A 27,297-nucleotide genomic window follows, 5' to 3' on the forward strand; every position below is an offset into this window, starting at 1 on the left:
GCAATGGCAAAGGACATCCATGTCCTTTGCCATGCAAGGACCCTATTGAATCTGCTGCGTTTTATTATTATTATTATTATTATTCCGCAGCTTCGCACCCTAATTTGACCCCCTTAACATGCTTCAAAACTCACCAAATTTGGCACACACATCGGTAAGGCTTGGCAAAAACACATATTAAGCAACCAAACCCCAAAATACAAAATTGCGCGCTAGCGCCCCCTATGAAAAAAAAAAAACATACTGATTGTAACTTCCGTTAGGAATGTCGTAGAGACATGAAACGAAAACCTCTATGTAAATCTGACTTAGACCTACATTTCATAATAGTATGTTCTGGGGCAAAAATCAACAGAAATATTGCAAAAACCCATTCAAAGCAAAATTTTCGCAAAAAAATGCTATTTTTGCCTCTTTGAGCTGTAATTTGACCCCCTTAAAATGCTTCAAAACTCACCAAACTTGGCAGACACATCAGGACTTGCAGAAATTGCAATCTAATGAAAAAAAAAAATAATAAAACTCAAAATTGTGCTCTAGCGCAATTTTTCAATAAAACACAGAAAAAACTGCTTCCAGGAAGAAACCACGGACAAAACTGCTTGTAACTTCCGGTAGGAATGCCGGAAAGACATGAAACAAAAACTTCTATGTAGGTCTCACTTAGACCTACATTTTAATAATTGACAGCTAGCAGAAAAAATAAACAGAAAGTTGGCAATTACCCCTTCAAAATAAAAGTTTTGTAAAAACCCGTCACCTTTTTCAAATCGACACTTCTCCCAGTGCGTTTGTCGTTTCGGCTTCAAACTCGCACAGGAGAGAGTTTGAACCCTTCTGATTAAAAGTATAGATCAAAGTTTTGATAAGTTTTCAGGTTTTGATTTTACGCGCCTTCAAAGAACCCCTGCGCAAATTTGCCTAAAAAATTTCATTTTTTCCTCTTTGAGCTGTAATTTGACCCCCTTAAAATGCTTCAAAACTCACCAAACTTGGCACACACATCAGGACTGGCAACAATTGCGAGTTAATGAAAAAACCAAACCCAAAAACTCAAAATTGTGCTCTAGCGCCCCCTAGGAATACAACACAAACAATACCCTAATTTGACCCCCTTAACATGCTTCAAAACTCACCAAATTTGACACACACATCGGTATGGAGCGGCAGACCAACTTATTAGGTAACCAAACCCCCAAAATTAAAATTGCGCGCTAGCGCCCCCTAGGAAGAGACAAAAAACAGACTGCTTGTAACTTCCGTTGGGAATGTCGTAGAGACATGGAACAAAAACCTCTATGTAGATCAGACTTAGATCTACATTTCCAATGAAGCACTTCTATAGCAAAAATCAACAGGAAGTTGGCAAAAACCCCTTCAAAACAAAATTTTCGCAAAAAAGTCAATTTCTGCCTCTTTGAACTGAAATTTGACCCCCTTAAAATGCTTCAAAACTCCCCAAACTTGGCACACACATCAGGACTGGCAGAAATTGCGATCTAGTGAAAAAAACAAACCTTTAAACTCAAAATTGCGCTCTATTGCAATTTTTGAATAAAACACAGAAAAAACTGCTCCTAGGAAGAGGAAACAGATCAAACTGCTTTTAACTTCTGGTAGGAATGTCGGACAGACATGAAACAAAAACCTCAATATAGGTCTCACTTGGACCTACATTTTGATAATTGGCATCTTTCAGTTAAAATCAACAGGAAGTTGGCAATTACCCCTTCAAAATAAAAGTTTTGTAAAAAGCCGTCACCTTTTTCCAGACAAAACTGCTTGTAACTTCCGTTAGGAATGTCGTAGAGACATGAAACAAAGACCTCTATGTTGGTCTGACTTAGACCTACATTTCCATTAAACACTTCTATACCTAAAATCAACAGAAAGTTGACAAAAACCCCTTCAAAACAAAATATTTGCAAAAAATGCCTTTTTTGCCTCTTTGAACTGATATTTGACCCCCTTAAAATGCTTCAAAGTGCCAGTTAAAGCTATACTATGCCAAGCGAAAGCCATTTATCAACAACATCCAGAAACACCAATCTGTAATTTGACCCCCTTAACATGCTTCAAAACTCACCAAATTTTACACACACATCAGGACTGGTGAAAATTGCCATCCAATAAAAAAACAAACCCCAAAAATGAAAATTGTGCTCTAGCTCCCCCTAGGAAAAATAACTGACAAAACTGCTTGTAAATTCTGTTAGGAATGTCACAGAGTGATGAAACAAAAACTTCTATGGAGGTCTGATTAAGATCAGGACTCGGGACACGGCGGCGGCGGCGGCGGCCAACGGCGGACCCGACCAACGCTGCTTGCAGCTTTAATTATTAGGGTCCGCCCTGCAATGGCAAAGGACATCCATGTCCTTTGCCATGCAAGGACCCTATTGAATCTGTAGCGTTTTATTATTATTCTTATTATTATTCTTTCTTTCTTCCGCACCGATACTCGCCTATGCGCTGTATTTTGACCCACTGACCATGCCTCAAAGCACACCAAATTTGACACACGCGTCGGTGAGGAGTTTCTTCCCAACATATTAGGGAGCCGAACCAGAAAAATCAAAATTGCGCTCTAGCGCCCCCTAGGAAAAGACAAAAAATGGATTGCTTGTAACTTCCGGTAGGAATGTCGTAGAGACATGAAACAAAATCCTCTATGTAGAACTGACCTAGACCTAAATTCCCCATCAGAAACTCCTATACCTAAAATCAACAGAAATTTTGCAAAACCCTTTCAAAGCAAAATTTTCGCCAAAAATGCTATTTTTGCCTCTTTGAGCTGTAATTTGACCCCCTTAAAATGCTTCAAAACTCACCAAACTTGGCAGACACATCAGGACTGGCAGAAATTGTGATCTAATGAAAAAAAAAAATTCTAAAACTCAAAATTGCGCTCTACAAAATTTTTGGAATGAAACATAGAAAAAACTGCTTCTAGGAAGAAAACACAGACAAAACTGCTTGTAACTTCGGGTAGGAATGTCGGAAAGACATGAAACAAAAACTTCTATGTAGGTCTTACTTAGACCTACATTTTAATAATTGACAGCTAGCAGAAAAAATCAACAGGAAGTTGGCAATTACCCCTTCAAAATAAAAGTTTTGTGAAAAAACGTCACCTTTCTTCAAAAGTTATCTCCTCTGAGCGCGTTTGTCGTTTCGGCTTCAAACTCGCTCAGGAGAGAGTTTGGACCCTTCTGAATAAAAGTATAGATCAAAGTTTTGATAAGTTTTAAGGTTTTGATTTTACGCGCCTTCAAAGACGCCCTGCGCAAAGTTTCCTAAAAAATGTCATTTTTGCCTCTTTGAGCTGTAATTTGACCCCCTTAAAATGCTTCAAAACTCACCAAACTTGGCACACACATCAGGACTGGCAACAATTGCGAGCTAATAAAAAAACCAAACCCCAAAACTCAAAATTGTGCTCTAGCGCCCCCTAGGAATACAACACAGACAAACTGCTTCTAGGAAGAAAACAAGGACAAAACTGCTTGTAACTTCCGGTAGGAATGTCGTAGAGACATGAAACAAAAACCACTATGTAGGTCTGACTTAGACCTACATTTGAATAATTAACATACTTTGGCAAAAATCAACAGGGAGCTTGATATTTTCACTTCAATACAACAACTGCATTACTTTCACGATGCATTAAATAGTGGCAGTAAGGCTTCTCCTGCCGTGGGGCTCGGGGACAGCAACCCAAGGCGTGCTTGCACCTTTGCACCCTAATTTGACCCCCTTAACATGCTTCAAAACTCACCAAAATTGACACACACATCGGTATGGAGCGGCAGACCAACATATTAAGCAACCAAACCCCAAAAATTAAAATTGCAAGCTAGCGCCCCCTAGGAAGAGACAAAAAACAGACTGCTTGTAACTTCCGTTAGGAATGTCGTAGAGACATGAAACAAAAACCTCTGTGTAGGTCTGACTTAGACCTACATTTCCAATAAACACTTCTATACCTAAAATCAACAGGAAGTTGGCAAAAACCCCTTCAAAACAAATTTTTCGCAAAATATGCCTTTTTTGCCTCTTTGAACTGAAATTTGACCCCCTTAAAATGCGTCAAAGTGCAAGTTAAAGCTATACAATGCCAAGCGAAAGCCATTTATCAACAACATCCAGAAACGCAAATCTATAATTTGACCCCCTTAACATGCTTCAAAACTCACCAAATTTTACACACACATCAGGACTGGTGAAAATTGCCATCCAATTAAAAAACCAAACCCCAAAAATTAAAATTGTGCTCTAGCTCCCCCTAGGAAAAAAAAATTACAAAACTGCTTGTAAATTCTGTTAGGAATGTCATAGAGTGATGAAACAAAAACTTCTATGTAGGTCTGACTAAGATCGGGACTCGGGACACGGCGGCGGCGGCGGACCCGACCAACGCTGCTTGCAGCTTTAATTAGGGTCCGCCCTGCAATGGCAAAGGACATCCATGTCCTTTGCCATGCAAGGACCCTATTGAATCTGTAACGTTTCTTATTATTATTATTCTTTCTTTCTTTCTTTCTTTATTCCGCACCGTCGCGCCCCAACATCACCCCCTTAACATGCTTCAAAACTCACCAAAGTTGACACACACGTCGGTCTACCGTGACACCACAACATATTAAGCAACCAAACCCCAAAAATGAAAATTGCGCTCTAGCGCCCCCTAAAAGGAAACAAAAAACAGACTGCTTGTAACTTCCGTTAGGAATGTCGTAGAGACATGAAACAAAAACCTCTGTGTAGGTCTGACTTAGACCTAAATTCCATAATTGTATCTTCTGGGGCCAAAATCAACAAAAAATTTTCAAAAACCCATTCAAAGCCAAATTTTCACAAAAAATGCAATTTTTGCCTATTTGAGCTGCAATTTGCCCCCCTTAAAATACTTCAAAACTCACCAAACTTGGCACACACATCAGGACTGGCAGAAATTGCGATCTAATGAAAAAAAAAAAAAAAAAAACTCAAAATTGCGCTGTAGCGCAATTTTTTAATAAAACACAGAAAAAACTGCTTCCAGGAAGAAAACACAGACAAAACTGCTTGTAACTTCCGGTAGCAATGTCGGAAAGACATGAAACAAAAACTTCTAGGTAGGTCTGACTTAGACCTACATTTCGATAATTGACATCCTTCGGCAAAAATCAACAGGAAGTTAAAAATTGCCCCTTCAAAATAAACGTTTTGTGAAAACCCGTCGCCTTTCTTCAAAAGTTATCTCCTCTGAGCCCGTTTGTCGTTTCGGCTTCAAACTCGCTCAGGAGAGAGTTTGGACCCTTCTGATTAAAAGTATAGATCAAAGTTTTGATTACTGCTCCGGTTTGGATTTTACGCGCCTTCAAAAAACACGTGCGCAACTTTTCCTAAAAAATGACGTTTTTGCCTCTTTGAGCTGTAATTTGACCCACTTAAAAGGCTTCAAAGTGCTAGTTAAAGCTCTGTTATGCAGACCGAAAGCCATTTATCAACAACATCCAGAATCGCCGATCTGTAATTTCACCCCCTTAACATGCTTCAAAACTCACCAAATTTTACACACATATTAGGACTGGCAAAAACTGCCATCTAATAAAAAACCAAACCCCAAAAATCTAAATTGCGCTTAGCGCCCCCTAGGAAAAAACCCAGACAAAACTGCATGTAACTTCTGTTAGAAATGTCGTAGAGACATGAAACAAAAACCTCTATGTAGGGCTGACTTAGACCTACATTTCATAATTGTACCTTCTGGGGCAAAAATCAACAAAAATTTTGCAAAAACCCATTCAAAGCAAATTTTTCGCAAAAAAATGCTATTTTTGCCTCTTTGAGCTGTAATTTGACCCCCTTAAAATGCTTCAAAACTCACCAAACTTGGCACACACATCTGGACTGGCAGAAATTGCGTTCTAATGAAAAAAAAAAAAAAAAAAATCAAAAAATGCGCTCTAGCGCAATTTTTTAATAAAACACAGAAAAAACTGCTCCGAGGAAGAATACACAAACAAAATTGCTTGTAACTTCCAGTAGGAATGCCGGAAAGACATGAAACAAAAACTTCTATGAAGGTCTCACTTAGACCTACATTTTAATAATTGACAGCCTGCAGAAAAAATCAACAGGAAGTTGTCAATTACCCCTTCAAAATAAAAGTTTTGTGAAAACCCGTCACCTTTCTTCAAAAGTTATCTCCTCTGAGCGCGTTTGTCGTTTCGGCTTCAAACTCGCACAGGAGAGAGTTTGAACCCTTCTGATTAAAAGTATAGATCAAAATTTTGATAAGTTTTAGGGTTTTGATTTTACGCGCCTTCAAAGATCCCCTGCGCAAATTTTCCTAAAAAAGATAATTTTTACCTCTTTGAGCTGTAATTTGACCCCCTTAAAATGCTTCAAAACTCACCAAACTTGGCACACACATCAGGACTGGCAGAAATTGCGAGCTGATAAAAAAACCAAACCCCAAAACTCAAAATTGTGCTCTAGCGCCCCCTAGGAATACAACACAGACAAACTACTCCTAGGAAGAAAACAAAGACAAAACTGCTTGTAACTTCCGGTAGGAATGTCGTAGAGACATGAAACAAAAACCACTATGTAGGTCTGACCTAGACCTACATTTGAATAATTAACATACTTTGGCAAAAATCAACAGGAAGCTTGATATTTTCACTTCAATACAACAACTGCATTACTTTCACAATGCATTAAATAGTGGCAGCAAGGCTTCTCCTGCCGTGGGGCTCGGGGACAGCAACCCAAGGCGCGCTCGCACATTCGCACCCTAATTTGACCCCCTTAACATGCTTCAAAACTCACCAAATTTGACACACACATCGGTATGGAGCGGCAGACCAACTTATTAAGCAACCAAACCCCAAAAATTAAAATTGCAAGCTAGCGCCCCATAGGAAGAGACAAAAAACAGACTGCTTGTAACTTCCGTTAGGAATGTCGTAGAGACATGAAACAAAAACCTCTGTGTAGGTCTGACTAAGACCTACATTTCCAATTAAAAAGGTCTATACCCAAAATCAACAGAAATTTAGCAAAAACTCATTCTAAGCAACATTTTCGCAAAAAACGCTATTTTTGCCTCTTTGAGCTTTAATGTGACCCCCTTAAAATGCTTCAAAACTCACCAAACTTGGCACACACATCAGGACTGGCAGAAATTGCGATCTAGTGAAAAAACCAAACCTTAAAACTCAAAATTGCGCTCTATTGCAATTTTTGAAAAAAACACAGAAAAACTGCTCCTAGGAAGAGGAAACGGATAAAACTGCTTGTAACTTCTGGTAGGAACGTCGGACTGACATGAAACAAAAACCTCTGTGTAGGTCTCACTTAGACATACATTTTGATAGGTGGCATCTGTCAGTTAAAATCAACAGGAAGTTGGCAATTACCCCTTCAAAATAAAAGTTTTGTAAAAAGCCGTCACCTTTTTCCAGACAAAACTGCTTGTAACTTCTGTTAGGAATGTCGTAGAGACATGAAACAAAGACCTCTATGTTGGTCTGACTAAGATCGGGACTCGGGACACGGCGGCGGCGGCGGCGGCCAACGGCGGACCCGACCAACGCTGCTTGCAGCTTTAATTATTATTATTATTCTTCCGCAACTTTGAACCCTAATTTGACCCACTGACCATGCTCCAAAACTCACCAAATTTGGCACACACATCGGTAAGGCTTGGCAAAAACACATATTAAGCAACCAAACCCCAAAAATGAAAAATGCGCGCTAGCGCCCCCTACGAAAAAAAAAAAAAAGACTGCTTGTAACTTCCGTTAGGAATGTCGTAAAGACATGGAACAAAAACCTCTATGTAGGTCTGACTTAGACCTAGATTCCCCATTAGAAATGCCTATACCTAAAATCAACAGAAATTTGGCAAAAACCCATTCAAAGCAAAATTTTCGCAAAAAAATGCTATTTTTGCCCCTTTGAGCTGTAATTTGACCCCCTTAACATGCTTCAAAACTCACCAAACTTGGAAGACACATCAGGACTGGCAGAAATTGCAATCTAATGAAAAAAAAAAAAAAAAAAACTCAAAATTGCGCTTTAGCGCAATTTTTCAATAAAACACAGAAAAAACTGCTTCCAGGAAGAAAACACAGACAAAACTGCTTGTAACTTCGGGTAGGAATGCCGGAAAGACATGAAACAAAAACTTCTATGTAGGTCTCACTTAGACCTACATTTTAATAATTGACAGCTAGCAGAAAAAATCAACAGGAAGTTGGCAATTACCCCTTCAAAATAAAAGTTTTGTGAAAACCCGTCACCTTTCTTCAAAAGTTATCTCCTCTGAGCGCGTTTGTCGTTTCGGCTTCAAACTCGCTCAGGAGAGAGTTTGGACCCTTCTGATTAAAAGTATAGATCAAAGTTGTGATAAGTTTTCAGGTTTTGATTTTACGCGCCTTCAAAGAACCCCTGCGCAAATTTTCCAAAAAAATATCATTTTTACCTCTTTGAGCTGTAATTTGACCCCCTTAAAATGCTTCAAAACTCACCAAACTTGGCACACACATCAGGACTGGCAACAATTGCGAGCTAATGAAAAAACCAAACCCAAAAACTCAAAATTGTGCTCTAGCGCCCCCTAGGAATACAACACAAACAATACCCTAATTTGACCCCCTTAACATGCTTCAAAACTCACCAAAGTTGACACACACGTCGGTACGGTGTCCCTCCCCAACATATTAAGCAACCAAACCCCAAAAATGAAAATTGCGCGCTAGCGCCCCCTAGCAAAAAACAAAAACAAATCGCTTGTAACTTCCGTCAGGAATGTCGTAGAGACATGAAACAAAAACCTCTGTGTAGGTCTGACTTAGACCTACATTTCCAATAGAAAATGTCTATACCCAAAATCAACAGAAATCTTGCAAAAACTCATTCAAAGCAAAATTTTCGCAAAAAAATGCTATTTTTGCCTCTTTGAGCTGCAATTTGACCCCCTTAAAATGCTTCAAAACTCACCAAACTTGGCACACACATCAGGACTGGCAGAAATTGCGATCTAGTGAAAAAACCAAACCTTAAAACTCAAAATTGCGCTCTATTGCAATTTTTGAAAAAAACACAGAAAAACTGCTCCTAGGAAGAGGAAACGGATAAAACTGCTTGTAACTTCTGGTAGGAACGTCGGACAGACATGAAACAAAAAACTCTATGTAGGTCTCACTTACACCTACATTTTGATGATTGGCATCTTTCAGTTGAAATCAACAGGAAGTTGGCAATTACCCCTTCAAAATAAAAGTTTTGTAAAAAGCCGTCACCTTTTTCCAGACAAAACTGCTTGTAACTTCTGTTAGGAATGTCGTAGAGACATGAAACAAAGACCTCTATGTTGGTCTGACTAAGATCGGGACTCGGGACACGGCGGCGGCGGCGGCGGCCAACGGCGGACCCGACCAACGCTGCTTGCAGCTTTAATTATTATTCTTTCTTTCTTCCGCACCGATACTCGCATATGCGCTGTATTTTGACCCACTGACCATGCCTCAAAGCACACCAAATTTGACACACGCGTCGGTGAGGAGTTTCTTCCCAACATATTAGGGACCCGAACCAGAAAAATCAAAATTGCGCAATAGCGCCCCCTAGGAAAAGACAAAAAATGGATTGCTTGTAACTTCCGGTAGGAATGTCGTAGAGACATGAAACAAAATCCTCTATGTAGAACTGACCGAGACCTAAATTCCCCATCAGAAACTCCTATACCCAAAATCAACAGAAATTTTGCAAAACCCTTTCAAAGCAAAATTTTCACCAAAAATGCTATTTTTGCCTCTTTGAGCTGTAATTTGACCCCCTTAAAATGCTTCAAAACTCACCAAACTTGGCACACACATCAGGACTGGCAGAAATTGTGATCTAATGAAAAAAAAAAATTCTAAAACTCAAAATTGCGCTCTACAAAATTTTTGGAATGAAACACAGAAAAAACTGCTTCTAGGAAGAAAACACAGACAAAACTGCTTGTAACTTCCGGTATGAATGTCGGAAAGACATGAAACAAAAACTTCTATGTAGGTCTCACTTAGACCTACATTTTAATAATTGACAGCTAGCAGAAAAAATCAACAGGAAGTTGGCAATTACCCCTTCAAAATAAAGGTTTTGTGAAAACCCGTCACCTTTTTTCAAAAGTTATCTCCTCTGAGCGAGTTTGTCGTTTCGGCTTCAAACTCGCACAGGAGAGAGTTTGAACCCTTCTGATTAAAAGTATAGATCAAAATTTTGATAAGTTTTAAGGGTTTGATTTTACGCGCCTTCAAAGATCCCCTGCGCAAATTTTCCTAAAAAAGATAATTTTTACCTCTTTGAGCTGTAATTTGACCCCCTTAAAATGCTTCAAAACTCACCAAACTTGGCACACACATCAGGACTGGCAACAATTGCGAGCTGATGAAAAAACCAAACTCCAAAACTCAAAATTGTGCTCTAGCGCCCCCTAGGAATACAACACAGACAAACTACTCCTAGGAAGAAAACAAAGACAAAACTGCTTGTAACTTCCGGTAGGAATGTCGTAGAGACATGAAACAAACACCACTATGTAGGTCTGACTTAGACCTACATTTGAATAATTAACATACTTTGGCAAAAATCAACAGGGAGCTTGATATTTTCACTTCAATACAACAACTGCATTACTTTCACAATGCATTAAATAGTGTCACCAAGGCTTCTCCTGCCGTGGGGCTCGGGGACAGCAACCCAAGGCGCGCTCGCACCTTCGCACCCTAATTTGACCCCCTTAACATGCTTCAAAACTCACCAAAATTGACACACACATCGGTATGGAGCGGCAGACCAACTTATTAAGCAACCAAACCCCAAAAATGAAAATTGCAAGCTAGCGCCCCCTAGGAAGAGACAAAAAACAGACTGCTTGTAACTTCCGTTAGGAATGTCGTAGAGACATGAAACAAAAACCTCTGTGTAGGTCTGACTAAGACCTACATTTCCAATAAAAAATGTCTATACCCAAAATCACCAGAAATTTTGCAAGAACTCATTCAAAGCAACATTTTCGCAAAAAACGCTATTTTTGCCTCTTTGAGCTGTAATTTGACCCCCTTAAAATGCTTCAAAACTCACCAAACTTGGCAGACACATCAGGACTGGCAGAAATTGCGATCTAGTGAAAAAACCAAACCTTAAAACTCAAAATTGCGCTCTATTGCAATTTTTGAATAAAACACAGAAAAAACTGCTCCTAGGAAGAGGAAACAGAGGCGCGCTCGCACCTTCGCATCCTAATTTGACCCCCTTAACATGCTTCAAAACTCACCAAAATTGACACACACATCGGTATGGAGCGGCAGACCAACTTATTAAGCAACCAAACCCCGAAAATGAAAATTGCCCGCTAGCGCCCCCTAGGAAGAGACAAAAAAGAGACTGCTTGTAACTTCCGTTAGGAATGTCGTAGAGACATGAAACAAAAACCTCTGTGTAGGTCTGACTTAGACCTACATTTCCGTTAAACACTTCTATACCTAAAATCAACAGGAAGTTGACAAAAACCCCTTCAAAACAAATTTTTGGCAAAAAATGCCTTTTTTGCCTCTTTGAACTGATATTTGACCCCCTTAAAATGCTTCAAAGTGCAAGTTAAAGCTATACAATGCCAAGTGAAAGCCATTTATCAACAACATCCAGAAACGCCGATCTGTAATTTGACCCCCTTAACATGCTTCAAAACTCACCAAATTTTACACACACATCAGGACTGGTGAAAATTGCCATCCAATAAAAAAACAAACCCCAAAAATGAAAATTGTGCTCTAGCGCCCCCTAGGAAAATAAACTGATAAAACTGCTTGTAAATTCTGTTAGGAATGTCGTAGAGTGATGAAACAATAACTTCTATGGAGGTCTGACTAAGATCGGGACTCGGCACACGGCGGCGGCGGCCAACGGCGGACCCGACCAACGCTGCTTGCAGCTTTAATTATTATTATTCTTCCGCAACTTCAAACCATAATTTGACCCACTGACCATGCTCCAAAACTCACCAAATTTGGCACACACATCGGTAAGGCTTGGCAAAAACACATATTAAGCAACCAAACCCCAAAAATGAAAAATGCGCGCTAGCGCCCCCTACGAAAAAAAAAAAACAGACTGCTTGTAACTTCCGTTAGGAATGTCGTAAAGACATGGAACAAAAACCTCTATGTAGGTCTGACTCAGACCTAGATTCCCCATTAGAAATGCCTATACCTAAAATCAACAGAAATTTGGCAAAAACCCATTCAAAGCAAAATTTTCGCTAAAAAATGCTATTTTTGCCCCTTTGAGCTGTAATTTGACCCCCTTAACATGCTTCAAAACTCACCAAACTTGGAAGACACATCAGGACTGGCAGAAATTGCAATCTAATGAAAAAAAAAAAAAAAAAAACTCAAAATTGCGCTCTATTGTAATTTTTCAATAAAACACAGAAAAAACTGCTTCCAGGAAGAAAACACAGACAAAACTGCTTGTAACTTCGGGTAGGAATGCCGGAAAGACATGAAACGAAAACTTCTATGTAGGTCTCACTTAGACCAACATTTTAATAATTGACAGCTAGCAGAAAAAATCAACAGGAAGTAGGCAATTACCCCTTCAAAATAAAAGTTTTGTGAAAACCCGTCACCTTTCTTCAAAAGTTATCTCCTCTGAGCGCGTTTGTCGTTTCGGCTTCAAACTCGCTCAGGAGAGAGTTTGGACCCTTCTGATTAAAAGTATAGATCAAAGTTGTGATAAGTTTTCAGGTTTTGATTTTACGCGCCTTCAAAGAACCCCTGCGAAAATTTTCCAAATAATTTTCCTTTTTACCTCTTTGAGCTGTAATTTGACCCCCTTAAAATGCTTCAAAACTCACCAAACTTGGCACACACATCAGGACTGGCAACAATTGCGAGCTAATGAAAAAACCAAACCCCAAAACTCAAAATTGTGCTCTAGCGCCCCCTATGAATACAACACAGACAATACCCTAATTTGACCCCCTTAACATGCTTCAAAACTCACCAAATTTGACACACACATCGGTATGGAGCGGCAGACCAACATATTAGGTAACCAAACCCCAAAAATTAAAATTGCGCGCTAGCGCCCCCTAGGAAGATACAAAAAACAGACTGCTTGTAACTTCCGTTAGGAATGTCGTAGAGACATGAAACAAAAACCTCTGTGTAGGTCTGACTTAGACCTACATTTTGATAATTGGCATCTTTCAGTTAAAATCAACAGGAAGTTGCCAATTACCCCTTCAAAATAAAAGTTTTGTAAAAAGCCGTCACCTTTTTCCAAACAAAACTGCTTGTAACTTCTGTTAGGAATGTCGTAGAGTGATGAAACAAAAACTTCTATGTAGGTCTGACTAAGATCGGGACTCGGGACACGGCGGCGGCGGCGGCGGCCAACGGCGGACCCGACCAACGCTGCTTGCAGCTTTAATTATTATTATTGTTTATTCCGCTCCTTCGCACCCTAATTTGACCCCCTGAACATGCTTCAAAACTCACCAAATTTGACACACACGTTGGTACGGTGGGCCTTCCCAACTTATTAAGCAACCAAACCCCAAAAATAAAAATTGCGCGCTAGCGCCCCCTAGGAAGAAAAAGAAAACAGACAGCTTGTAACTTCTGCTAGCAATGTCGTAGAGACATGAAACAAAAACCTCTATGTAGGGCTGACTTAGACCTACATTTCATAATTGTACCTTCTGGGGCAAAAATCAACAAAAATTTTGCAAAAACCCATTCAAAGCAAATTTTTCGCAAAAAAATGCTATTTTTGCCTCTTTGAGCTGTAATTTGACCCCCTTAAAATGCTTCAAAACTCACCAAACTTGGCACACACATCTGGACTGGCAGAAATTGCGTTCTAATGAAAAAAAAAAAAAAAAAAATCAAAAAATGCGCTCTAGCGCAATTTTTTAATAAAACACAGAAAAAACTGCTCCGAGGAAGAATACACAAACAAAATTGCTTGTAACTTCCAGTAGGAATGCCGGAAAGACATGAAACAAAAACTTCTATGAAGGTCTCACTTAGACCTACATTTTAATAATTGACAGCCTGCAGAAAAAATCAACAGGAAGTTGTCAATTACCCCTTCAAAATAAAAGTTTTGTGAAAACCCGTCACCTTTCTTCAAAAGTTATCTCCTCTGAGCGCGTTTGTCGTTTCGGCTTCAAACTCGCACAGGAGAGAGTTTGAACCCTTCTGATTAAAAGTATAGATCAAAATTTTGATAAGTTTTAGGGTTTTGATTTTACGCGCCTTCAAAGATCCCCTGCGCAAATTTTCCTAAAAAAGATAATTTTTACCTCTTTGAGCTGTAATTTGACCCCCTTAAAATGCTTCAAAACTCACCAAACTTGGCACACACATCAGGACTGGCAACCATTGCGAGCTAATGAAAAAACCAAACCCCAAAACTCAAAATTGTGCTCTAGCGCCCCCTAGGAATACAACACAGACAAACTACTCCTAGGAAGAAAACAAATACAAAACTGCTTGTAACTTCCGGTAGGAATGTCAGAGAGACATGAAACAAAAACCACTATGTAGGTCTGACTTAGACCTACATTTGAATAATTAACATACTTTGGCAAAAATCAACAGGAAGCTTGATATTTTCACTTCAATACAACAACTGCATTACTTTCACAATGCATTAACTAGTGGCAGCAAGGCTTCTCCTGCCGTGGGGCTCGGGGACAGCAACCCAAGGCGCGCTCGCACATTCGCACCCTAATTTGACCCCCTTAACATGCTTCAAAACTCACCAAAATTGACACACACATCGGTATGGAGCGGCAGACCAACTTATTAAGCAACCAAACCCCAAAAATTAAAATTGCAAGCTAGCGCCCCCTAGGAAGAGACAAAAAACAGACTGCTTGTAACTTCCGTTAGGAATGTCATAGAGACATGAAACAAAAACCTCTGTGTAGGTCTGACTTAGACCTACATTTCCAATAAACACTTCTGTACCTAAAATCAACAGGAAGTTGGCAAAAACCCCTTCAAAACAAAATTTTCGCAAAATATGCCTTTTTTGCCTCTTTGAACTGAAATTTGACCCCCTTAAAATGCTTCAAAGTGCAAGTTAGAGCTATACAATGCCAATCGAAAGCCATTTATCAACAACATCCAGAAACGCAAATCTATAATTTGACCCCCTTAACATGCTTCAAAACTCACCAAATTTTACACACACATCAGGACTGGTGAAAATTGCCATCCAATAAAAAACCAAACCCCAAAAATGAAAATTGTGCTCTAGCGCCCCCTAGGAAAATAAACTGATAAAACTGCTTGTAAATTCTGTTAGGAATGTCGTAGACTGATGAAACAAAAACTTCTATGGAGGTCTGACTAAGATCGGGACTCGGGACACAGCGGCGGCGGCGGCGGCCAACGGCGGACCCGACCAACGCTGCTTGCAGCTTTAATTATTATTATTATTATTATTATTCCGCAGCTTCGAACCCTAATTTGACCCACTGACCATGCTCCAAAACTCACCAAATTTGGCACACACATCGGTAAGGCTTGGCAAAAACACATATTAAGCAACCAAACCCCAAAAATGAAAAATGCGCGCTAGCGCCCCCTACGAAAAAAAAAAAACAGATTGCTTGTAACTTCCGTTAGGAATGTCGTAAAGACATGGAACAAAAACCTCTATGTAGGTCTGACTTAGACCTAGATTCCCCATTAGAAATGCCTATACCTAAAATCAACAGAAATTTGGCAAAAACCCATTCAAAGCAAAATTTTCGCTAAAAAATGCTATTTTTGCCCCTTTGAGCTGTAATTTGACCCCCTTAACATGCTTTAAAACTCACCAAACTTGGCAGACACATCAGGACTGGCAGAAATTGCAATCTAATGGAAAAAAAAAAAAAAAAAACTCAAAATTGCGCTCTAGCGCAATTTTTCAATAAAATACAGAAAAAACTGCTTCCAGGTAGAAAACACAGACAAAACTGCTTGTAACTTCCGGTAGGAATGCCGGAAAGACATGAAACAAAAACTTCTAGGTAGGTCTGACTTAGACCTACATTTCGATAATTGACATCCTTCGGCAAAAATCAACAGGAAGTTAAAAATTGCCCCTTCAAAATAAAAGTTTTGTGAAAACCCGTCACCTTTCTTCAAAAGTTATCTCCTCTGAGCCCGTTTGTCGTTTCGGCTTCAAACTCGCACAGGGGAGAGTTTGGACACTTCTGATTAAAAGTATAGATCAAAGTTTTGATAAGTTTTAAGGTTTTGATTTTACGCGCCTTCAAAAAACCCCTGCGCAAATTTTCCTAAAAAATGACGTTTTTGCCTCTTTGAGCTGTAATTTGACCCACTTAAAATGCTTCAAAGTGCAAGTTAAAGCTCTGTTATGCAGACCGAAAACCATTTATCAACAACATCCAGAATCGCCGATCTGTAATTTCACCCCCTTAACATGCTTCAAAACTCACCAAATTTTACACACATATCAGGACTGGCAAAAACTGCCATCTAATAAAAAACCAAACCCCAAAAATCTAAATTGCGCTTAGCGCCCCCTAGGAAAAAACCCAGAAAAAACTGCATGTAACTTCTGTTAGAAATGTCGTAGAGACATGAAATAAAAACCTCTATGTTGGTTTGACTAAGATCGGGACCCGGGACACGGCGGCGGCGGCCAACGGCGGACCCGACCAACGCTGCTTGCAGCTTTAATTAGGGTCCGCCCTGCAATGGCAAAGGACATCCATGTCCTTTGCCATGCAAGGACCCTATTGAATCTGCTGCGTTTTATTATTATTCTTTATTATTCCGCCGCCGTTTCCAGCTGAAATTTGACCCACTTAACATGCTTCAAAACTCACCATATTTGACACACACATCAGGATCTGCGAAAATTGCCATCTAATAAAAAAACCGAGCACTAAAAATCAAAATTGCGCGCTAGCGCCCCCTAGGAAGAAACAAAAAACGGACTGCTTGTAACTTCCATTAGGAATGTCGTAGAGACTTGAAACAAAAACCTATATGAAGGTCTGACTTTGATGAACATTTCCAATAAAAATGTTCTATACCTAAAATCAACAGGAAGTTGGCAAAAACGCCTTCAAAGCAAAATTTTCGCAAAAAATGCTATTTTTGCCTCTTTGAGCTGTAATTTGACCCCCTTAAAATGCTTCAAAACTCACCAAACTTGGCACACACCTCAGGACTGGCAGAAATTGCGATCTAATGAAAATAAAAAATAATAAAACTCAAAATTGCGCTCTAGCGCAATTTTTGAATAAAACACAGAAAAAACTGCTCCTAGGAAGAGAAAACAGACAAAACTGCTTGTAACTTCCAGTAGGAATGTCGGACAGACATGAAACAAAAACTTCTAGGTAGGTCTGACTTAGACCTACATTTCGATAATTTACATCCTTCGGCAAAAATCAACAGGAAGTTAAAAATTGCCCCTTCAAAATAAAAGTTTTGTGAAAACCCGTCACCTTTTTCAAATCGACACTTCTCCCAGTGCGTTTGTCGTTTCGGCTTCAAACTCGCACAGGAGAGAGTTTGGACACTTCTGATTAAAAGTATAGATCAAAGTTTTGATTACTGCTCCGGTTTGGATTTTACGCGCCTTCAAAAAACCCCTGCGCAACTTTTCCTAAAAAATGACGTTTTTGACTCTTTGAGCTGTAATTTCACCCACTTAAAATGCTTCAAAGTGCTAGTTAAAGCTCTGTTATGCAGACCGAAAGCCATTTATCAACAACATCCAGAATCGCCAATCTGTAATTTCACCCCCTTAACATGCTTCAAAACTCACCAAATTTTACACACATATCAGGACTGGCAAAAACTGCCATCTAATAAAAAACCAAACCCCAAAAATCTAAATTGCGCTTAGCGCCCCCTAGGAAAAAACCCAGACAAAACTGCTTGTAACTTCCGTTAGGAATGTCGTAGAGACATGAAACAAAAACCTCTGTGTAGGTCTGACTTAGACCTACATTTCCAATAAAAAACGTCTATTCCCAAAATCAACAGAAATTTTGCAAAAACTCATTCAAAGCAAAATTTTCGCCAAAAAATGCTATTTTTGCCTCTTTGAGCTGCAATTTGACCCCCTTAAAATGCTTCAAAGTGCAAGTTAAAGCTATACAATGCCAGGCGAAAGCCATTTATCAACAACATCCAGAAACGCAAATCTGTAATTTGACCCCCTTAACATGCTTCAAAACTCACCAAATTTTACACACACATCAGGAATGGTGAAAATTGCCATCCAATAAAAAAACCAAACCACAAATATGACAATTGTGCTCTAGCGCCCCCTAGGAAAATAAACTGATAAAACTGCTTGTAAATTCTGTTAGGAATGTCGTAGAGTGATGAAACAAAAACTTCTATGTAGGTCTGACTAAGATCGAGACTCGGGACACGGCGGCGGCGGCGGCGGCCAACGGCGGACCCGACCAACGCTGCTTGCAGCTTTAATTATTATTATTCTTCCGCAACTTCGAACCATAATTTGACCCACTGACCATGCTCCAAAACTCACCAAATTTGGCACACACATCGGTAAGGCTTGGCAAAAACACATATTAAGCAACCAAACCCCAAAAATGAAAAATGCGCGCTAGCGCCCCCTACGAAAAAAAAAAAACAGACTGCTTGTAACTTCCGGTAGGAATGTCGTAAAGACATGGAACGAAAACCTCTATGTAGGTCTGACTTAGGCCTAGATTCCCCATCAGAAACGCCTATACCTAAAATCAACAGAAATTTGGCAAAAACCCATTCAAAGCAAAATTTTCGCCAAAAAACGCAATTTTTGCCTCTTTGAGCTGCAATTTGACCCCCTTAAAATGCTTCAAAACTCACCAAACTTGGCACACACATCAGGACTGGCAGAAATTGTGATCTAATGAAAAAAAAAAAAAAAAAATCTCAAAATTGTGCTTTAGCGCAATTTTTCAATAAAACACAGAAAAAACTGCTTCCAGGAAGAAACCACAGACAAAACTGCTTGTAACTTCGGGTAGGAATGCCGGAAGGACATGAAACGAAAACTTCTATGTAGGTCTCACTTAGACCTACATTTTAATAATTGACAGCTAGCAGAAAAAATCAACAGGAAGTTGACAATTACCCCTTCAAAATAAAAGTTTTTGTAAAAACCCGTCACCTTTTTCAAATCGATACTCCTCCCAGTGCGTTTGTCGTTTCGGCTTCAAACTCGCACAGGAGAGAGTTTGAACCCTTCCGATTAAAAGTATAGATCAAAGTTGTGATAAGTTCTCAGGTTTTGATTTTACGCGCCTTCAAAGATCCCCTGCGCAAAGTTTCCTAAAAAATTTCATTTTTGCCTCTTTGAGCTGTAATTTGACCCCCTTAAAATGCTTCAAAACTCACCAAACTTGGCACACACATCAGGACTGGCAACAATTGCGAGCTGATAAAAAAACTAAACCCCAAAACTCAAAATTGTGCTCTAGCGCCCCCTAGGAATACAACACAGACAAACTACTCCTAGGAAGAAAACAAAGACAAAACTGCTTGTACCTTCCGGTAGGAATGTCGTAGAGACATGAAACAAAAAACACTATGTAGGTCTGACTTAGACCTACATTTGAATAACTAACATACTTTGGCAAAAATCAACAGGGAGCTTGATATTTTCACTTCAATACAACAACTGCATTACTTTCACAATGCATTAAATAGTGGCAGCAAGGCTTCTCCTGCCGTGGGGCTCGGGGACAGCAACCCAAGGCGCGCTCGCACCTTCGCACCCTAATTTGACCCCCTTAACATGCTTCAAAACTCACCAAAATTGACACACACATCGGTATGGAGCGGCAGACCAACTTATTAAGCAATCAAACCCCAAAAATTAAAATTGCAAGCTAGCGCCCCCTAGGAAGAGACAAAAAACAGACTGCTTGTAACTTCCGTTAGGAATGTCGGACAGACATGAAACAAAAACTTCTAGGTAGGTCTGACTTAGACCTACATTTCGATAATTTACATCCTTCGGCAAAAATCAACAGGAAGTTAAAAATTGCCCCTTCAAAATAAAAGTTTTGTGAAAACCCGTCACCTTTTTCAAATCGACACTTCTCCCAGTGCGTTTGTCGTTTCGGCTTCAAACTCGCACAGGAGAGAGTTTGGACACTTCTGATTAAAAGTATAGATCAAAGTTTTGATTACTGCTCCGGTTTGGATTTTACGCGCCTTCAAAAAACCCCTGCGCAACTTTTCCTAAAAAATGACGTTTTTGACTCTTTGAGCTGTAATTTCACCCACTTAAAATGCTTCAAAGTGCTAGTTAAAGCTCTGTTATGCAGACCGAAAGCCATTTATCAACAACATCCAGAATCGCCAATCTGTAATTTCACCCCCTTAACATGCTTCAAAACTCACCAAATTTTACACACATATCAGGACTGGCAAAAACTGCCATCTAATAAAAAACCAAACCCCAAAAATCTAAATTGCGCTTAGCGCCCCCTAGGAAAAAACCCAGACAAAACTGCTTGTAACTTCCGTTAGGAATGTCGTAGAGACATGAAACAAAAACCTCTGTGTAGGTCTGACTTAGACCTACATTTCCAATAAAAAACGTCTATTCCCAAAATCAACAGAAATTTTGCAAAAACTCATTCAAAGCAAAATTTTCGCCAAAAAATGCTATTTTTGCCTCTTTGAGCTGCAATTTGACCCCCTTAAAATGCTTCAAAGTGCAAGTTAAAGCTATACAATGCCAGGCGAAAGCCATTTATCAACAACATCCAGAAACGCAAATCTGTAATTTGACCCCCTTAACATGCTTCAAAACTCACCAAATTTTACACACACATCAGGAATGGTGAAAATTGCCATCCAATAAAAAAACCAAACCACAAATATGACAATTGTGCTCTAGCGCCCCCTAGGAAAATAAACTGATAAAACTGCTTGTAAATTCTGTTAGGAATGTCGTAGAGTGATGAAACAAAAACTTCTATGTAGGTCTGACTAAGATCGAGACTCGGGACACGGCGGCGGCGGCGGCGGCCAACGGCGGACCCGACCAACGCTGCTTGCAGCTTTAATTATTATTATTCTTCCGCAACTTCGAACCATAATTTGACCCACTGACCATGCTCCAAAACTCACCAAATTTGGCACACACATCGGTAAGGCTTGGCAAAAACACATATTAAGCAACCAAACCCCAAAAATGAAAAATGCGCGCTAGCGCCCCCTACGAAAAAAAAAAAACAGACTGCTTGTAACTTCCGGTAGGAATGTCGTAAAGACATGGAACGAAAACCTCTATGTAGGTCTGACTTAGGCCTAGATTCCCCATCAGAAACGCCTATACCTAAAATCAACAGAAATTTGGCAAAAACCCATTCAAAGCAAAATTTTCGCCAAAAAACGCAATTTTTGCCTCTTTGAGCTGCAATTTGACCCCCTTAAAATGCTTCAAAACTCACCAAACTTGGCACACACATCAGGACTGGCAGAAATTGTGATCTAATGAAAAAAAAAAAAAAAAAATCTCAAAATTGTGCTTTAGCGCAATTTTTCAATAAAACACAGAAAAAACTGCTTCCAGGAAGAAACCACAGACAAAACTGCTTGTAACTTCGGGTAGGAATGCCGGAAGGACATGAAACGAAAACTTCTATGTAGGTCTCACTTAGACCTACATTTTAATAATTGACAGCTAGCAGAAAAAATCAACAGGAAGTTGACAATTACCCCTTCAAAATAAAAGTTTTTGTAAAAACCCGTCACCTTTTTCAAATCGATACTCCTCCCAGTGCGTTTGTCGTTTCGGCTTCAAACTCGCACAGGAGAGAGTTTGAACCCTTCCGATTAAAAGTATAGATCAAAGTTGTGATAAGTTCTCAGGTTTTGATTTTACGCGCCTTCAAAGATCCCCTGCGCAAAGTTTCCTAAAAAATTTCATTTTTGCCTCTTTGAGCTGTAATTTGACCCCCTTAAAATGCTTCAAAACTCACCAAACTTGGCACACACATCAGGACTGGCAACAATTGCGAGCTGATAAAAAAACTAAACCCCAAAACTCAAAATTGTGCTCTAGCGCCCCCTAGGAATACAACACAGACAAACTACTCCTAGGAAGAAAACAAAGACAAAACTGCTTGTACCTTCCGGTAGGAATGTCGTAGAGACATGAAACAAAAAACACTATGTAGGTCTGACTTAGACCTACATTTGAATAACTAACATACTTTGGCAAAAATCAACAGGGAGCTTGATATTTTCACTTCAATACAACAACTGCATTACTTTCACAATGCATTAAATAGTGGCAGCAAGGCTTCTCCTGCCGTGGGGCTCGGGGACAGCAACCCAAGGCGCGCTCGCACCTTCGCACCCTAATTTGACCCCCTTAACATGCTTCAAAACTCACCAAAATTGACACACACATCGGTATGGAGCGGCAGACCAACTTATTAAGCAATCAAACCCCAAAAATTAAAATTGCAAGCTAGCGCCCCCTAGGAAGAGACAAAAAACAGACTGCTTGTAACTTCCGTTAGGAATGTCGTAGAGACATGAAACAAAAACCTCTGTGTAGGTCTGACTTAGACCTACATTTCCAATAAACACTTCTATACCTAAAATCTACAGGAAGTTGGCAAAAACCCCTTTAAAACAAATTTTTTGCAAAAAATGCCTTTTTTGCCTCTTTGAACTGAAATTTGACCCCCTTAAAATGCTTCAAAGTGCAAGTTAAAGCTATACAATGCCAAGCGAAAGCCATTTATCAACAACATCCAGAAACGCAAATCTATAATTTGACCCCCTTAACATGCTTCAAAACTCACCAAATTTTACACACACATCAGGACTGGTGAAAATTGCCATCCAATAAAAAAACAAATCCCAAAAATGAAAATTGTGCTCTAGCTCCCCCTAGGAAAAAAAAATTACAAAACTGCTTGTAAATTCTGTTAGGAATGTCGTAGAGTGATGAAATAAAAACTTCTATGTAGGTCTGACTAAGATCGGGACTCGGGACACGGCGGCGGCGGCGGCGGCCAACGGCGGACCCGACCAACGCTGCTTGCAGCTTTAATTAGGGTCCGCCCTGCAATGGCAAAGGACATCCATGTCCTTTGCCATGCAAGGACCCTATTGAATCTGTAACGTTTCTTATTAGGGTCCGCCCTGCTATGGCAAAGGACATCCATGTCCTTTGCCATGCAAGGACCCTATTGAATCTGCTGCGTTTTATTATTATTATTGTTTATTCCGCACCTTCTCACCCTAATTTGACCCCCTTAACATGCTTCAAAACTCACCAAAGTTGACACACACGTCGGTCTACCGGGACACCCCAACATATTAAGCAACCATACCCCAAAAATTAAAATTGCGCACTAGCGCCCCCTAGGAAAAAAAAAAAAACAGACTGCTTGTAACTTCCGTCAGGAATGTCGTAGAGACATGAAACGAAAACCTCTGTGTAGGTCTGACTTAGACCTACATTTCCAATAAAAAATGTCTATACCCAAAATCAACATAAATTTTGCAAAAACTCATTCAAAGCAAAATTTTTACAAAAAAATGCTATTTTTGCCTCTTTGAGCTGTAATTTGACCCCCTTAACATGCTTCAAAACTCACCAAACTTGGCAGACACATCAGGACTAGCAGAAATTGCTATCTAATGAAAAAAAAAAAAAAAAAAACTCAAAATTGCGCTCTAGCGCAATTTTTCAATAAAACATGGAAAATACTGCTTCCAGGAAGAACCCACAGACAAAACTGCTTGTAACTCCGGGTAGGAATGCCGGAAAGACATGAAACAAAAACTTCTATGTAGGTCTCACTTAGACCTACATTTTAATAATTGACAGCTAGCAGAAAAAATCAACAGGAAGTTGGCAATTACCCCTTCAAAATAAAAGTTTTGTGAAAACCCGTCACCTTTCTTCAAAAGTTATCTCCTCTGAGCGCGTTTGTCGTTTCGGCTTCAAACTCGCACAGGAGAGAGTTTGAACCCTTCTAAATAAAAGTATAGATCAAAGTTTTGATAAGTTTTAAGGTTTTGATTTTACGCGCCTTCAAAGATCCGCTGCGCAAAGTTTCCTAAAAAATGTCATTTTCGCCTCTTTGAGCTGTAATTTGACCCCCTTAAAATGCTTCAAAACTCACCAAACTTGGCACACACATCAGGACTGGCAACAATTGTGAGCTGATGAAAAAACCAAACTCCAAAACTCAAAATTGCGCTCTAGCGCCCCCTAGGAATACAACACAGACAAACTGCTCCTAGGAAGAAAACAAAGACAAAACTGCTTGTAACTTCCGGTAGGAATGTCAGAGAGACATGAAACAAAAACCACTATGTAGGTCTAACCTAGACCTACATTTGAATAATTAACATACTTTGGCAAAAATCAACAGGAAGCTAGATATTTTCACTTCAATACAACAACTGCATTACTTTCACAATGCATTAAATAGTGGGACGAAGGCGTCTTAAGCCCTGGGGCTCGGGGACAGCAACCCAAGGCGCGCTCGCACCTTCGCACCCTAATTTGACCCCCTTAACATGCTTCAAAACTCACCAAATTTGACACTCACATCGGTATGGAGCGGCAGACCAACTTATTAAGCAACCAAACCCCAAAAATGAAAATTGCGCGCTAGCGCCCCCTAGTAAGAGACAAAACACAGACTGCTTGTAACTTCCGTTAGGAATGTCGTAGAGACATGAAACAAAAACCTCTGTGTAGGTCTGACTTAGACCTACATTTCCAATAAAAAATGTCTATACCCAAAATCAACAGAAATTTTGCAAAAACTCATTCAAAGCAACATTTACGCAAAAAATGCTATTTTTGCCTCTTTGAGCTTTAATTTGACCCCCTTAAAATGCTTCAAAACTCACCAAACTTGGCACACACATCAGGACTGGCAGAAATTGCGATCTAGTGAAAAAAACAAACCTTAAAACTCAAAATTGCTTTCTATTGCAATTTTTGAAAAAAACACAGAAAAACTGCTCCTAGGAAGATGAAACGGATAAAACTGCTTGTAACTTCTGGTAGGAACGTCGGACAGACATGAAACAAAAACCTCTATGTAGGTCTCACTTAGACCTACATTTTGATAGGTGACATCTTTCAGTTAAAATCAACAGGAAGTTGGCAATTACCCCTTCAAAATAAAAGTTTTGTAAAAAGCAGTCACCTTTTTCCAGACAAAACTGCTTGTAACTTCTGTTAGGAATGTCGTAGAGACATGAAACAAAAACCTCTATGTAGGTCTGACTTAGACCTACATTTCCATTAAACACTTCTATACCTAAAATCAACAGGAAGTTGACAAAAACCCCTTCAAAACCAAATTTTCGCAAAATATGCCTTTTTTGCCTCTTTGAACTGAAATTTGACCCCCTTAAAATGCTTCAAAGTGCAAGTTAAAGCTATACAATGCCAAGTGAAAGCCATTTATCAACAACATCCAGAAATGCAAATCTGTAATTTGACCCCCTTAACATGCTTCAAAACTCCCCAAATTTTACACACACATCAGGACTGGTGAAAATTGCCATCCAATAAAAAACCAAACCCCAAAAATGAAAATTGTGCTCTAGCGCCCCCTAGGAAAATAAACTGATAAAACTGCTTGTAAATTATGTTAGGAATGTCGTAGAGTGATGAAACAAAAACTTCTATGGAGGTCTGACTAAGATCGGGACTCGGGACACGGCGGCGGCGGCGGCCAACGGCGGACCCGACCAACGCTGCTTGCAGCTTTAATTATTATTATTATTATTATTATTATTATTCTTCCGCAGCTTCGAACCCTAATTTGACCCACTGACCATGGTCCAAAACTCACCAAATTTTAAACACACATCGGTAAGGCTTGGCAAAAACACATATTAAGCAACCAAACCCCAAAAATTAAAAATGCGCGCTAGCGCCCCCTACGAAAAAAAAAAACAGACTGCTTGTAACTTCCGTTAGGAATGTCGTAAAGACATGGAACAAAAACCTCTATGTAGGTCTGACTTAGACCTAGATTCCCCATTAGAAATGCCTATACCTAAAATCAACAGAAATTTTGCAAAAACCCATTTAAAGCAAAATTTTCGCTAAAAAATGCTATTTTTGCCCCTTTGAGCTGTAATTTGACCCCCTTAAAATGCTTCAAAACTCACCAAACTTGGCAGACACATCAGGACTGGCAGAAATTGCAATCTAATGAAAAAAAATAATAATAAAACTAAAAATTGCGCTCTAGCGCAATTTTTCAATAAAACACAGAAAAAACTGCTTCCAAGAAGAAAACACAGACAAAACTCCTTGTAACTTCCGGTAGGAATGTCGGAAAGACATTAAACAAAAACTTCTAGGTAGGTCTGACTTAGACCTACATTTCGATAATTGACATCCTTCGGCAAAAATCAACAGGAAGTTAAAAATTGCCCCTTCAAAATAAAAGTTTTGTGAAAACCCGTCACCTTTCTTCAAAAGTTATCTCCTCTGAGCCCGTTTGTCGTTTCGGCTTCAAACTCGCACAGGGGAGACTTTGAACCCTTTTGATCAAAAGTATAGATCAAAGTTTTCATAAGTTTTAAGGTTTTGATTTTACGCGCCTTCAAAAAACCCCTGCGCAACTTTTCCTAAAAAATGACGTTTTTGCCTCTTTGAGCTGTAATTTGACCCACTTAAAATGCTTCAAAGTGCTAGTTAAAGCTCTGTTATGCAGACCGAAAGCCATTTATCAACAACATCCAGAATCGCCGATCTGTAATTTCACCCCCTTAACATTATTCAAAACTCACCAAATTTTACACACATATCAGGACTGGCAAAAACTGCCATCTAATAAAAAACCAAACCCCAAAAATCTAAATTGCGCTTAGCGCCCCCTAGGAAAAAACCCAGACAAAACTGCATGTAACTTCTGTTAGAAATGTCGTAGAGACATGAAATAAAAACCTCTATGTTGGTTTGACTAAGATCGGGACTCGGGACACGGCGGCGGCGGCCAACGGCGGACCCGACCAACGCTGCTTGCAGCTTTAATTATTATTATTATTATTCTTCCGCAACTTTGAACCCTAATTTGACCCACTGACCATGCTTCAAAACTCACCAAATTTGGCACACACATCGGTAAGGCTTGGCAAAAACACATATTAAGCAACCAAACCCCAAAAATGAAAAATGCGCGCTAGCGCCCCCTACGAAAAAAAAAAAACAGACTGCTTGTAACTTCCGGTAGGAATG

At 39.6% G+C, this 27,297-nt stretch overlaps 1 protein-coding gene across 1 annotated transcript in view; it reads left to right on the forward strand.

The window, feature by feature from the left end:
• Positions 1-27,297, forward strand: part of LOC133547484 (gastrula zinc finger protein XlCGF28.1-like) — a 229,426-nt gene that overhangs the window by 72,887 nt on the left and 129,242 nt on the right. The window lies entirely within an intron of this gene.

This window comes from Nerophis ophidion, unplaced genomic scaffold, assembly GCF_033978795.1.
Source record: "Nerophis ophidion isolate RoL-2023_Sa unplaced genomic scaffold, RoL_Noph_v1.0 HiC_scaffold_118, whole genome shotgun sequence".
NCBI classification, from domain to species: domain Eukaryota; kingdom Metazoa; phylum Chordata; class Actinopteri; order Syngnathiformes; family Syngnathidae; genus Nerophis; species Nerophis ophidion.